The sequence below is a fragment of the Narcine bancroftii genome, chromosome 4 (assembly GCF_036971445.1).
Source record: "Narcine bancroftii isolate sNarBan1 chromosome 4, sNarBan1.hap1, whole genome shotgun sequence".
Taxonomy (NCBI): domain Eukaryota; kingdom Metazoa; phylum Chordata; class Chondrichthyes; order Torpediniformes; family Narcinidae; genus Narcine; species Narcine bancroftii.
In genome coordinates, this window is record NC_091472.1 from 118,128,433 (window position 1) to 118,144,673 (window position 16,241).

The following is a 16,241-nucleotide window of genomic DNA, read 5'->3' on the forward strand; positions in this document are numbered from 1 at the left end:
CATAGAGTTAATTTTAGAATACAAATTGTTGGAAAGTGACTAATTTAAAGATAGTAAGCTATAATGTTCATGGACTAAATCACCCAGTAAAGAGGATAAAAATTCTTAGCCATTTTAAAAGCCTTGCATGTGGAGTGGCAATGATACAGAAAACCCATTTAGTGGACAATGAGCATAAAAGCTCAGGAGAGAGTAGGTGGGCCAGGTATTTAGTGTCTTCGGTGGGAAAAGGTGAGGGGTAGCTATCTTATTCAATAGGAGTGTTGTCTTCTCTGCATAAAAAGTGATCCAAAATATACTGGGGAGCTATGTCATGGTAATTGGTACAGTAAGTGGGAAAGATATATTAATAATGAATATTTATGCTCCAGTGGATGATGATTCCTCTTTCTTTGGAGACATTGTGAATATTATTGCAAATAACACTAAAGGTATGATAATTGTTGGTGGAGACTTTAATGCTGTTCTGGATGGGAGCCTGGATAGATTACCGATTTTAAACACGAGCAATCAAAAAGATCTACAACATTGACTAATATGTTAGGAGAGTTGGGGTTAGTAGACCCATGGAGACATAAGGGGAGGGACGTGTTTTTTTAATCAAGCGAACATGGGAGTTATTCACACAGATATGTTTTGTGTTCCTAAACAATATATGTATAAAGTAGTAGATTGTAAAATAGACTCAATAACAATAGTGACCACACATTTATAATCCTCACCCTAGATTTAGAAATAGAAAAGTGGTTTAAATATTGGAGAGCAAACATTTCTCTATTGACTGACCCTTTACTGACTCAGGAACTTAAACAGTGTGTGGAGGAGTATTTTGATATCAATGATAATGGTGAAGTTACATCATCCATCTTGTGGGATACCACTAAAACAATAATAAGGGGTAAAAAGATTGAAATATCAAGTAGAATAAGAAAGAATAGGTTGAAGAAGCAATCAGACTTGGAAAGTAAAATAAAGGTACTAGGGTCAGTACATCAAATAATAATAAAAATGAAGAACTAAATGAATTAAGTTTAAAAAAAAAAAGACATGAATTAGAGGAGCTCTTGACATTCAAAGCAAAAATATTATGAGAAGGGAAATTGAGCTAGATCCTCTTGGCATTTCAGCTGTGTAAAAAAGTAAGCTTATCGTGTGGTCACCAAAGACTTTCACCTGGCTTCAGGGAAGTCAGTTTCATAACCAAGAGAAATAGCAGAAGCATTTGCATCCTGTTGTGAAGACTTTCCTGAAATCGTAGACAAAGAGAGAAAGGTTAGAGCATTTTAAAAAAAATTAAATCTATCCTCCCTTTTCCAAGAAGAAGTGGTAAAAATGACAGCATGTATAGAAGAACAGGAAATAAATGGAGTTATTAATAAACTAAAGAATAATAAGTCCCCAGGGACCGATGAGATTCCAGGAGAATCCTACAAGTGTTGTAGGGAGGAGCTCTCCCTGATTTTGGCTAAGGACTATAATTATGTCCTACTGGAAGGAAATTCTCCTAAATCGTGGGCAGAGGCTATAATTTCCATTATTCATAAGGATGGGAAAGATCCCACTGTGAAGGTTCTAGGCCGATAAGTCTTTTATGTAATGAATTCAAAAGGTTGTAACACAGTTGATATACCCTGATAACAGGATATATACCCAGTAGACAGGGAACCAATAGCATCAGGTGTGTTCTATGTCATGTGCAAAGGAAAAACAACAGACATCTATGATACCTAGTTTGGATGCACAAAAGGCTTTCGATAGAGTAGACTGGGTTTATCTCAACCATACATTAGATAGGATGGGGTTTCACCTGAAATTTATAAAATGGGTGAAAGGTCAGTAGGGAGGGTGAATGGATGTTGCTCTGTTTTTCAGGTTAAAACGTAGAGTTAGGCAGGGAGCCGGTTTGAGTCCCCTGCTCTTTGTTATATGGTTAGAGCCATGCTGAAATTATTAGGGATGAGGCTTATATAAAGGGTAGAAAAGTTTATAGAGGGGTGGAACACAAGATATTCTTATTTTCAAATGCTATGCTGTATGTGACCAGCCCTATTCAGTGCCTTGCACAATGCAGATTTTAAAAGAATATGAAAAAATATCAGTTTATAAAATTAATAACTCAAAATTGGAAGCAATGATGCTGTCAGGTACGTGGCCATTACAATTAGATTACCAGGTCAGGCTTCATTGGTCTAGAGAAGGCTTCAGCTACCTAGGCATTGCTGTCACTCCCTCCATCTTAAAACTGTATGAAATCAATTATAGAAAGTAACTGAAGGAGATAAAGGCAGATATCTCAGATGGGAGATCCTCTTCCTTATCATTAATTGGTAGAATTGAAACTGTCCCAATGACTTTTCCCTAGACTGCTTTTTTAAATTCCATTATTTGCTGATAGGGGTTCCTATGATAGGGGTTCCTATGATAGCATTTAAAGCTCTTGACAAATTTGTATGGCAAAATTTTTTTAAAAAGCTCGAGTTCGACTTAAGACTTGGTTATTGTCAAAACTAAAAAGGGACCTTAAATTGCCCAAAATTAAATATTATTACTGGGCAGTGGAGCTGAGGACCCTGATAACAAATGATATGGAGATGGGTTGGGTGAGTATAGAACAAAACTCATGCCCCAGAATTTCTCTGAAAGGGCTACCATTCCTAAGCCAAGCAAATTGGAAGAAATTAAAAATAGATAATGAATGGATGAAATTCACAATAAAAACTTGGTTGGCTATTAGAAAACAACTAAACCTTTTTAACTCTATATCCAGAGCATTAAAAATAGTAGCTATCCCAGAATTCCTACCTGGAAAAGTAGGTAAGGGCTTTAGAAAATCGGTGGATAAAGGGCTAACTATTGTGCCTTGGTGATGCTACAGAGCTCAATCAATCCAGTCCATATTCCAAATCCAATTTCCAACTTTCTATCATAAATTCCATATTTTATTGACTAAAAACTATAGCAACTATTTTCCTTTATAATAGTTTGGAGGGTATTAGAATGTTGTTGTTGTCGATTACTTGTTCAAACAAATCCATACTAAAGTTGTGTTTGAGTTTATTAAATATTGTTAATATTATCAGTTGCTATACATTGTTACAAGCTATAAACGTTTTAGACAGTGCTAAAACTTAATTAAGTTGCCAATAAAATTGTCAGATCATTCTAATTCCTTACCATTTCATAGAACAGAGGAGACTAAACTTAACATATAATCTCTAACAAGCCATAAAACCTTGGCTTGAAGACACTAAGGAATCACTCAAAAGAATAACTAAACATTTTGAAAGCTGCATACAGAATTTGCTTGCAAGAAATACATTTTAACCCTTACATTTCCTGTTACGTTATCTTGAAGCCATCTGTATAAGTGAGCTATCAGGTTCTTCTTTATCACCCCTCCATATTTTCTAGTGTAGATGGATTTTTTACATATCTGCTTTCAATAAATGTCTATAGGTAGTGCCACACTAGAAAGAATCTTTTTTTAAAAAAAATCCATCCCTGACAAACCAAATTCTTTCTGAAGAGGTGCATATGATTTCAAAGTTTCCCCACAAAAAAAACTGATGCACAACAGCATCACCAAGGCTATTGAAGAAGTAAGCCTTACTAAAAGATTTCTTCAGTGTTTATTGCAAGTTAGAAAACAGTTTAGAGAAACTGCTGCTTGTCCTTTGAGGGCTGTTTTGGAGTTATTGTTGTGCATCTTTGTGTGCGGCGGTTGGCTTAATGGATAATATGGCAGCCACCACTGAAGCCGTTGCCCCTGAGGAGCTATGTGCTAAGAAGATGAAGGTCCCAGAACTTAGAGAAGAATTGCAACAGTGGCAATTAGGTACAAGTGGAAATAAAACTACTTTTCAAGCAAAACTGAACGAGACAGTAGAAAGAGAGAAGGTAATGGCTGCTGGGAATATAAATCCCACAGAATTACTGCAAAAAACATGATGTACCACAAGATGGTGTTGAGGAGAATGGGGAATCCGGAGTGGTAACAAATTTCGATATTAAGACAACCTCTGAAATAGAGGATGTAATATGACCAAGTGATAGTGTGTCAAATACTGGTAACGGGAGAAGCAAGGATCCAGAATTTCAAGTACTGCATTTACATGTTTAAAGGTTTAGGCTGACGCGGCAGCTCTCGAAGCGGAAAAAGAAATGCTTCAAATTAAATTGGCCTTAGATGAGCGGGAAGAGCAAATAAGAATTAAAACAGGAGCAGCTACTGAGAGAAGAGGAACTGAGATGGAGCAGCTACAAACAGAAGAGGAACAGCTACGGAGAGAAGAGGAGCTAAGACAGGAGCAGCTATGGAGAGAAGAGGAACAATAACAGAGAAGAGGAGCAGCTGCGAATAGAAAAGGAGCTGCAGGAGGAGCAGCTAAGAAGGGATGGTGCAGTTAAAAGGGTAAAAAAAATTGCTGCTAACCAGGCCAGGTTGAGGGCATTAGAAGGCTCTGAAGCATTTAACATTTTGGAATCACGTTTTGAGGAAGGACAACAGAAAAAGTAAATATTTAATACCAAAGAAGAGCCAGTGTTACAGTTCCGAAACTTGCATGGTCCTAAGCTAGCCAGGTTAAGGCACAGTGGTGCCAAATCTCAAACCCCTATAATAACGCCAGTGGATAGAAATGTGAACCTAATGAAGCAGAATAGTACCCTGACAGGTAATAGAAATACGGGTGAACAAAGTAATGTGCTCAGGCTTGAGAAGGCAAATTAAAATGGCTGCAACGTTAATGCAGTTACAGTCTCTCTCTTCTGCCCAAGAGAAAGATTCCAGTTTTTGATGGTGACCCACTTAAATTCCCAAGCGTTTATGAAAAACTTTGAATACAGTATTGAAATTAAGAACCAAAGTTCAGAGGATTGTCTATTATTTGGAGCAGTTAACAAGTGGAAAACCACATGAACTTGTAAAGAGTTGCCATCATATGGCCCCAATCAAAGGTTGCAAAGAGACTAAGTTTTACTAAAGAAGCATTTTGGCAACAAGCATAAAATTGCTACAGCTTATGTACAGATGGCTCTTTCATGGTCATCAATAAAGACTGATGACACAAAGGCTTTACAGGCTTCTGCCCTCTTTCTAAGAGGATGCTGCAACGTCATGATGGAGATCAGCCATTTATGAGAACTGACATAACTACTTCTTTTCTTCTCTTTGGCTTGGCTTCGCGGACGAAGATTTATGGAGGGGTAAATGTCCACGTCAGCTGCAGGCTCGTTTGTGGCTGACAAGTCCGATGCGGGACAGGCAGACACAGTTGCAGCAGTAAATAAATTACCCTGCTGGAGAAGTTCAGTTGTTGAATACCAGAAAAGATGCAATAAAATGGCTACTTTTAAAGATTTGGTGGAGTTCATGGAAGGGCAAGTGGATGTTGTCACAAATCCAGTAATCCAGTGTATGGAAATATCAATGACACTCAAACATTAAGTAAAAAAGTTAAGAGGTCCAAATATAGACTCAACCAAAATTTTAAAAGAGTACATCTGTCTGTGTGTTGTGAAGAAATGTTTGTTCTGTAATGATAAATGACTTGCAAACATAATTTTTGCAATAAAGCAGCCGACGAATATTGTTTACTAATTCCATGAGTATGAATCCTAGTAACAGCTAATGCCAAGGTTAGCTAGCTTGCATGTTTAAAATAAACAATTTAGTTTTGAGCTTTGCTTTATACTGTTTAGAACCAGGGGACGTGAAGACGGTCCAGATAATTCTTTGACAGTTCTTTTGAATGTTTAAACATAATAATGTTTTATTGACCTTTTTATTAACTGTTTAAGTATAATTTAATTGTTTTATCAAAGTTCTTAATGCATAAACTTCTAATAAACAGCGAAAAACTCAATGCTACTTTAGAACAGACTTTTCATTTAACGAGTCAAAACAACGACGTCTCCATGTTTGAGTGATAATAAAGAAAGATGGTTGAAATATTTAGTCAAAGGAATTAGGATTATCGACTCATTAGGCAATAGAAGATGGAACTGAAGACAGAAATTTGGAAATTGGATTTGGAAGAAAAGACTGGATCGATGTGCTCCGTTTAGAGCAAATTGATAAAGGAGGCACAATATCAACAGTACTAATATCATTGAAGAAGTGGTAAGCCTTATTGGAAATTCCTTCTGTGTGTTTATTAAATTATAACCCAGTTTGGTAAAATTGCTACTTGTCCTATGAGGCATGTTTTGGAGAGATTGTTGTGCATATTTGATGCCTGAGTGTGATGATCGACTGGATGGATAAGGAATTGCAGAAGATAGCCGTAGCTGCTAAGGAACTGTGTGTTGGGAAGATGAAGGAATCAGAACTTATAGAATTGTAAAGTCGGCAATTTGAAACAAATGGAAACAAAGTGACTCTTCAACCAAGACTGAGGGAGGATCTAGATAAGAAGATGATTACACTTGATGGAGATACAAATCCCACAGAATTACTGCAAATACCAGCAGTAGAAACTGAGATCAGCGACCAGGTAGTGGCTGAAGTTCTACCACAAGATGCGGTGTGGAGGATGAGCAATCCAAAATGGAGTCAGGGTCAGATATTAAGGCAATATCTGATGTATAGTACCTAATGATAGTGTCTCAAATACTTCCAGCTGGAGAAGCAAGAGGAGCTCTAGAGCAGGCTCCAGAATTTCAAGTACTGAATCTATATTTTTAAAGATTCAAGTGGACCTGGTCACAGATCCAGTATATGAAATTAAAGGTACTCAAATAGTGAGAAAAGAAGTTGAGAAGTCCAGATTATATCATCAACCAAAACTGAAGAAGAGTATATTTGCCACCTCTCTGACAATGGCAGATAAAGAAATTAAGGAAAAAGAAAGTTCGTCTGTTGAGAAGAAATGTTTGCTCTGTAATGATGAGCGCGATTTGGAATAGTGTGCGCTGATGGAAAAGAAGATGCATAGTGAGAAAATAGCTTTTATTTTGAAGGAAAATCGAGTATGTTTTGGCGGTCTGGGTAAAGGATACATCTGCAAAAAGCGACTCAGCTGCGACATGTATAATCAAAAACATCCTAAGATACTACATATCTTTAAGGAAAAGAAGAATATGGAAAAAGAACAAACAACAAGGAAAGAGGCAGGTGAAAATAGTTCTGAAGCCTCAGTATTGACAAGTGGTCTTACTGGGGCTGGTGCAGATAACTGCAAACTCTCAATAGTGCCTGTGCAAATTAAGGCCAAGAACAGGAATGCAACGGTACATGCACATGCATTTCTTGACCAGGTAGCATTGCGTCATTTTGCAGTGAAACTTGTGAACAAGCTTAATCTTGAAGGAAGAAAGTAATGGATTCTGTTGAAAACTATGGGACAATAAAAGATCGTTAACATGGTTTCAAGGTTAGAGGTTGCTGGAATACACAGTGACAATTTTTGTGATCTTCCAGGCATGTACACAGACTATGCTTGTGCATAAAGGAAACACCTCACATCAAAATGATGTGGGTCAGTGGTCATTTCTGAAGAAGGTTTATATACAAGATAGCTCTGAGGTTGAGTTGCTAATTGGTTTAGATGTACCAAAGGCTCTGGAACCAATAGAAGTAATACCAAGTATAGGAGACGGACCTTATGCTATCAAAACTATGCTTGAATGGACAATCAATGGACTATCAGAAAGAAAGAATGATATTGCTCAGAATCAGTCAACAAGTGCAATATGATCTGTTGTGAAACTCAGCGAACCATTGAAACAACCATTCAAGATGGACTTTCCTGAATGCCTCCAATAACAACCAAAAACTTTCAAAAGGATATAAGCAGTTCTTAGAAAATCTTGCTGATGAAAATAAATCAAGAGCATCTAATCCAGTAAAGAATAAATTGTTTTCATCAAAATGGATGAAAATGAAATATTAGAATATGCTGCAAATACTGCTGGTGATTATTCCCGTGAAGCTAAATCTGGGGGAGGAATGAAACAAATGTCTGGAAACCAATCTGAAAGTAGATTTTGTAGTCCAGATCCATCAGCAAACAAGATCAATGAAGAAATCTTGCAGTATGTTTTAAAATGGGCAAACACAGAAAATTGAGCTGATGGTATAAAGAACAATATAGTGTAACTGCCTTCAGAGTACAAAATGTTGAAAAAAGACTTAGAAATATTGGATATTCCAGAAATCAGTGACCAAAGGATTTTAACTTTGTACTTGGAAACAAAACTGATTTTCAGAAAATTGGGAATGAATCGGAAGATTCTTCAGTTTTGAAATTAACCAAGAGAGAAGATCAGAGAGCATTTGACAAGAATGGAGAATTAATTGTAAATAGAATTTGTAAAACCAAGCAGAAGAAAAGAATAACTGGTAAAGAAATGAATGCAGTTATTGAAGAAAGGGATTTAGCCTTGTCAAGATGCATACAGTTGAAAGAGGAGATTCACCTTTTAAAAGAGAACAAGTCATTGTTTTAATGACACAAGGCAACTGACTATGGAAAATGATCAAGAATGTACCTTGATGGCCCAGTTAATAATGATGCAGAAAGAATTATTACATTTCAGCAATGTAAAAAGAAAGGTGAAAAAAATTCAAACATCTCGAGTATACTACAGAAGGGATGAAAACAGAGGTAACAATGCACCAAATAACCTTTTTACTCCAAGTCAAGTTTTGCGAAAATTAAATGCAGAGAGAATCAAATAAAAAAGTTCAAGATAAATGGTCAGAAAATGAGATTGAATTGGAAGCTACAAAATTGGATTTGGAATTACAGGAAAAGACCATAGAAGCCAGAACAGCTGAACCAATGTTGGTTGAGTCCAATCTTTTCGATAATCAACCGCAGAAGAAAAAGAGAAAAAGCCCCATCTTGTGCCCTCAAGAAAATTAATACCTCAGAATTTAAGAATCATGTTCAAGCACTGAATAGGACCAGGGCAAACTTGCAAGCGGATTAAGACTAAAAATGGCTTTATGAACAGATCAATGACCAAAATCTGTCTTTTACAAGAAGCAGAAAGCTTTAACGATTGAGCTTCACTTTCTTTTGAATATTTACCTGATGTATTACTATACTTGATTTTTTTTCTTTGTAATGGTAATTATTATTTTTTAGATATAATAATTACAGCCATATTTTTGCAAGAAACCAGCCTGTGGAATATTGTTTATGTATTCCATGAGTATGTTCCCTAGTAACAGCTAGTTCCAAGCGTAACTAACTTGCATGTTTAAAATAATTTAGTTTTGAGCTTTGCTTTATCCTATTTAGAACCGGGGACATGAAGATGGTCCAGATAATTCCTTTGATCATTCTTTTGAATGTATTAACATATTTATGTTTTATTATCCATTTTATTAGATGCTTTCAGTCTGGTTTAATTGCTTTTTCAAAGTTCTAAACACATAAAGTTCTAACGAGCAGTGAAAAACTCGATGTTACTTTAGAACAGATTTTCATTTAACAAGTCAAAACATTGGCATCTCCATGTTGTCTGAGCAATTATAAAGAAGATAGTCATAATATGGGCATAAGTTTCGGTATCAATAAATGGTCTTGCTGGGGCCAGAGAGAATAATGCAAACTTTTAATAGTACCTATACAAGTCAAGGCCAAGAAAGTAAGTGCAATAGTGACCCAGGAAGCACTGCACCATTTTACTCCATGGGGCTAATGAATAAGCTTAATCTTCAAGGAAGAAGGTCATAAATTCTATTGAGAACTATAGGTCAAGTTAAACATATTGAAACCAACATTGTTTTGGGCCTAGAGATTGCTGGACTGGATAGTAATGATTTTTGTGAACTTCCAGGCATATACACTCAGAAACTATGCCTGTGCATAAAGGAAACATCCCACATCAAAACGACATTGAACCGGGGATGCATTTGAAAAAATTTTGTTTACACAAAATCAATTCTGAGATTGAGTTGCTGATTGGTTCAGATGTACCAAAAGCTCTGGAACCACTAGGTATGATAAGGAGTGTGGGAGATTGACCTTACACTCTCAAAATTATGCTTGGTTGAACTTTTAATGGACCATTAGGAGGAAGAAATGAGATTCAAAATTAAGTTTCAACAAGATATCTATTGTTAATCTTGATAGGCTGTGGGAGCAGAAGTTCAAGAATGACCTTCCTAAGTGTCCCAGGGACAACAAAGAACCTTTAAAGGAAGACCAGCAATTCTTGGAATCAGTGACAAAAAACTGCCAAGCTAATTAATGATGAATATTGTATTTGATTACCTTTGAAGAAAAGAGAAATATGCCTGCCTGATAATAACATTGTCAAACAAAAGTACACTGAATTTAAAGAGAAGATTCAAAAAAGATTATTACTTTCATTCAGACAACACCAAATTCATGTCTGACATGATATTTAAAGATTATGCAGAGAAAGTACCAGATGATAGAATGTGGTGATGGCAAAAAATGGTACTTATCACACCATGAGATTTTGCATCCACAAAAGAAAAAGCTTTGTGTGGTGTTTGGTTATGGAGCAACCTTTTGGGGGGTGGTGGTTGTAAGAGGGGTGGTTTAACTAAATTCTCAACTCTTGCAGGGTCCTAATTTTACCAGTACATTGATATGTATCTTAACTAGATTCCGTAAAGAACCTGTAGTCTTTATGGCAGAAATTGAAGGAATGTTATATCATGTGAAAGTACCAAATGATGACTGATTTGTTGCGATTCCTTTGGTGGCCTGAGGGAGACTATGATCAGAACATGATAGAATACAGAATGATAGGGGATCTATTTGGAGTGACTTTATCACAAAGTTGTGTGTATTTTTCCCTTAGGAAGTGTGGTGATGACCATATGGAACAATTTATCTCTGAAGCTATAAACACCTTTAGGTACAGCTAGGTGGATATCTGTCTCACTTCTGTAGCTACAGTAAAAGAAGCAGTAGCTTTTTATCATGAGTTAAGAGCGATCTGCAGCAAAGGAGGCTTTCTACTTATCAAATGGACAAGTAACAGCCGCCAGGTATTGGCTCCATACCTTTAAGAGAGAGGGCAAAATAAATTAATTTGGACTTAGACCATGACAACTTTCCTATGGAGAGGGTGTTCAGTGTACAATGGTGTACACTGAAGGACTGACCTCTCACAAGAAGGTCAGTTTGATATATGATCCTCTAGGAATATTGGCACCAGTTGTCCTGACTGCCAAGAAGATCCTGTAAGTTTTGTGTAGGAAAAAGATTGGTTGGGACGTTGAGATACCAGAATCCATTGTTCAAGAATGGATGTGTTGGATTCAGGATCTTCGTAAGCTAGAAGACTTCAAGATTGGCATGCTTCAAAACAAAAATTTTGGAACTGTAACATCTGCTTAATTGCATCATTTTGCTGATTCATGTAAAGACAGTTACAGAACTGTCTTGTTGCTGCAGGTACATTGTAGATTTGCAATGGGAAAGGCTAATGTGGCTCCATTGAATGAGGTTGATGGCTGCTACCATGGTGGGCAGAATGGACACAGTGTTGCAGATTAAACTAACATACTCCATATTTTGGACAGATAGCACCTCTGTGCTCAAATACATCAACAATAAAACCACAAGGTTTTGAACTTTAGTGGCTAATGGAATAACAGAAATTTATAAAGTCTCACGTCCAATGCAGTGGAGATATTTTTACTCAGTTAACAATCCTGCCAATCTGGCTTCCTGAGGTTTAAAAGTAGTCTTTTTTTAAAGAAATAAATGTGGGTGTCCCAGCCTCTATTTCTTCTACAGCCTCAAAAGGAGTGACCTCAAAATCCTGATAAAAGAAATTTTACCAGAAGACCCTGAAATCAGGAGTAAGACTGCAAATGCTGTTCAGATAATGTCTGAACAAATGGATAGAGTTACCCACTTAATCCATTATGTCTCATCCTGGAATTGTTTGAAAAAGGCAGCAGTGTGGATGTTCAGATTTAAAAGATGGTTTCTGAATCGTAGTAGAAAGAACAAACAACAAGCAGGGTCAATTTCAATCGGATAACATCCATCAAAGAGATCTACTACAAAAAAAACAAGTGATCTTGAGACTCCAGAAAAAGGAATTGATTAATTCCTTTTAAAGAATTCCATTTAAAGAATTGATTAATGCTGAGATGGAAATGATCTGCTTTAACCAGAGAAAGAGCTTTGCAGATGAAATTTCAAGTCTGAAGAAGGGAATGAATGTCAAAAGGACAAGCCACATTTGTAAACTCAACCCTATTCCCGAGATTAGTGTTTTAAGAGTTGGTGGGTGCCTTAGTAGGGCAGCAATGCCAGAAGAGATGAACTCCCTGTCCTACTGGCTAAAGAATTTCACATTTCAAATCTAATTCTTTGACATATTCACAAAGAGATAGGTCATGGTGGTTCCAACCATATGTTATCCAGACTACAACTTAAATATTAGATATCTGTTGCCACTAGGTGAAGCAGAAAAATTGTGACAAAATGTGTTGTCAGCATGTAAATATCCTGGACAACAGCTGATGGAATATTTGCCTCTGGATAGAATCTCCAGATAAACCACCATTTCCATATGTTGGAGTTGATTATTTTGGACCTTTTGAAGAGAAGTGTGAGAGCACTATGGTGTTATTTGCACATGTTTAACCATAAGAGCAATTCACATTGAAGTGGCAACATCACTTGACACAGACTCTTTTATTAATGCCCTTTGGTGTTTTATTGCCAGTTGTGAGTAAGTGAAGGAACTACAATCTGACAATGGCACTAATTTTGTGAAAGCTCAGTGAAAGAGAAGCAATCGTAAACTGGAATCAGGCTTGAATCTATGATGAACTAGTTCAGAAAGAAATTAATATGGATCTTCAATTCCTCTGCTGGCTCACACCATGGAGGTGTATGGGAAAGATTGATTAGATCAGTGCAAAAAATTCTTAATTCTATTCTAGATGGACAAAATCTTAATGATGAAGGTCTTCAGGCAGAAGTCTTCAAGTTCAGAAGTTGAAGCTATCCTCAACAGTCATCCAATCACTAAGACTTCAGCAGATCCAAATGATCTTGAAGCACTTACCCCAAACCATCATTTGCTTCTTAAAGGTACACCTTCGTTGCCACCAGAGCAGTTTTAGAAGGAAGATATATATGCACGCCACAGGTAGAAGCAGGTGTAGTTTATATCAGATTTGTTCTGGAAAACATGGATGAAAGAATATCTTCCATTTTCAGGAGCGACAGCATGTTTTAAGATGCAATTTCATGGCTGGGAATGTCATGATCATCATGAACTATTCAGCACCTCGAAATTCCTGGTTGATAGGGAGGATTCAGGACAAAAGAGGGCTTGTAGATAAAGTTCAGATCAACTCTAAAACTGGCTTTCTGAACAGACAAATTACCAAAATCTGTCTTTTACAAGAAGCAGCTTTATTAATTGACTTCCACTTTCTTTAGAAATTTAACCAATATAAGCTAAGTTTGATTTTTTTTTCCTTCTTCTTTGTTATGGTAATTATTCCTCAAACATAATAATTAGGGGCTGGTATAGTAAGGGTTAAAATGTTTTTCTTGCAATGCATTTTTTGCAAGCAAATTCTGTATGCAGCTTTCAAAATGTTTAATATTCTTTTGAGTGTCTCTTTACAACTTCTATGGCTTGTTAAAGATTACACGTTACTTCAGTTTCCTTTGTTCTATGAAATGGTAAGGAATTAAAATGATCCGACAATTTTACTGACCGTTTAACAAAGTTTTAGCACCGTCTAACAACATTTAATAGCTTGTTACAATGTATAGCAACTGATAATAACATTAACAATGTTTAATAAACTCTGGGAAACTCAACTCAACTTTAGTATGGATTTGTTTGAATGAGTCATAGACAACAATAACAACATTCTAATATCCTCCAAGCAATGATGAACGAAAAACTATGGAAATAAAACAGAAATGGGAATTAGAAATGAATATTTGTATTACAGTTTAAATGTGGGAAAAGATATGCCTTAATGGTCACAAGTTAACAAGTAGCCCTACCTAGAGGGAATTTGAATGGAAAATTAAAATGAGAGTATTTAAGACTCCTCAGGTGTTGGCAAGGTGCAGTAATACTTCAGAATTATGATGGAGAAAATGTGGGAAGATTGGTGATCATAACTGTATTTTTGGGACTGTCCCAAACTATATTAATATTGGAGTGATATTCAGGTGGAAATTGAGAAAATCATGGGAGTAGACCTACCTTTGGAGCTAGCATATTTTATATTGGGAGTGACTCCAAAGGATATAGATACCTCTCCGTAATCTATGATGGGAGGAGTTTGACCAGTGCACTCTCCATGTAATTGGAGTAATGTATACAGATGAGATTGGAATTGTATACAAGTGCATATATAGTGATGACACACAAATTCAATAAGATTTACTCTGGTACTCTCCTCTTTAAGCTCAAAAGTGTCACAATGGATATATGAAGAAGTGTATGGTTAAATATATAGATGACTGCATATTGGTTAATTGGGTGCCCAAATTTGTGATGCTTCTTTGAACAGAACTCAAATAAGATAGATTGATTTGTTGCATACATCTGTTAAGTATGTGTCTTATTTGCATGCTAACATGATAGGACTGGATATGGAAATAAGTTTTAAAAAAACAACTCACTCTCAGCCTCGCCTCTGAAATTCAGTTCTTTGTTCCATGTATTGACCAAGGGTGTGATAACTGATTAAAACCCTAAGCAGGTGTTGATGAATGAGAGCTGCTTGACTGCAGTGTTCATGTCTCTCCTTAGGGTCCTGGTGATTGAGGAAATAAAGAATCCGAATTGGATTTATTGTCACAAAATTTGTTTTTCAACAGCATTATTGTGTATTACAGGTGCAAAAATTGCTATAAATTACATTTCTGTAAATACATTATTTTACAAAATAAATATGTTTGTGCAACAGTAAAGGGGAAAAAAATGAGGTAGTGTCTATGGCTCATTGTCTGTTCAAAAATCTGATGGTGGAGGGGAAGAAGCTGTTTTTGTAATGGTGGGTGTTTGTCTTCAGCTTCCTGTGCCTGTTTCAGATTTATTGTCAGTGCACATACATGACATACAATCCTGAGATTTTTTCTGAGGGCGAGGCAGAATTACAACTTATTAGCAGTGCAAACAAAAACTGTTTCAATGTATCCATGTAAAATGAAATCTAAACAAACTGCAATACAGAGAGAAAAAAAAGTGGTATATAAGAGTCGAGGGTCCTTGACGATAGAGGCTTGGGATACGTTTTGTAGTTGTCCTTAATGGTGTGAAGACTAGTGCCCATGATAACACTGTGGTGAGTTCACAACTCTGTTGTCTATTCCTGTCCTGTGTATTGGCACCTCCAGAGCAGACAGTAATGCAACCAGTCAGAATGCTGCCCCCAGTACACTGGTTGCAATTTGCAATTAGCAATTTGCTGTTGTTCGGAATCTTCCTGATTTCAGAATCATTTTAAAATGGTGGTCCCTTTAAGCAAATGCAATGTTTCAAAGTTGCACAAAACAGGGGCGTAGAGTGTTAAATGAATTTGGATAAATAAAGACCATAATATCACTAGCATATTTTTAATCTCATGCTCACTGATAAATGAACATTATTTCATTCCACCAATTAACTGATTGTACATTTCAATGAGCATTTTTTCCACCTATGTGCACAATGTCTCCATCCTCATCACTAATCTCCTCAGGCTTATCGGTATGCAACACCATTTCAGCCATTTCCCCATCACTCAAGGAATGCACATCATGTGCATCATTGTCAATGTTCTGCGATGTCAGCTGCCTCTAACGTACTAACACTTTTGGCCGAGGCAATGAGGTTATCAATTGTCATCATCCTCTCATTACTAACATGAAAACCTTTAAGGTCTTCACCTGTAGGCTCATTTTCATTGAACATTGTCTATGCCAAGCATGTTTTAAAGTTGCTTCATGTATTAACAGCTCAGCGCGGACATTGGCGACTTCAGGGGTTTCTACGAGGCTCTAAAGGCTGTGTACGGCCCCTCACCCCAAGTCCAAAGTCCGCTGCGCAGCTCAGACGGCAAAGTCCTCCTCAGCGACAAGATCTCCATCCTCAACCGATGGTCAGAACACTTCCAATCTCTTTTCAGTACCAACCGCTCAGTCCAAGATTCCGCCCTGCTCCAGCTCCCTCAACAGCCCCTAAGGCTAGAGCTGAATGAGGTTCCCACCCTGGATGAGACATATAAGGCAATCGAACAACTGAAAAGTGGCAAAGCAGCAGGTATGGATGGAATC

The 16,241-nt window shown here is 36.8% G+C and overlaps 1 protein-coding gene across 4 annotated transcripts in view; it reads left to right on the top strand.

Annotated features, from left to right (window-relative positions):
* The window catches only part of golga3 (golgin A3), a 114,017-nt gene that overhangs the window by 39,594 nt on the left and 58,182 nt on the right, over positions 1–16,241 (top strand). The window lies entirely within an intron of this gene.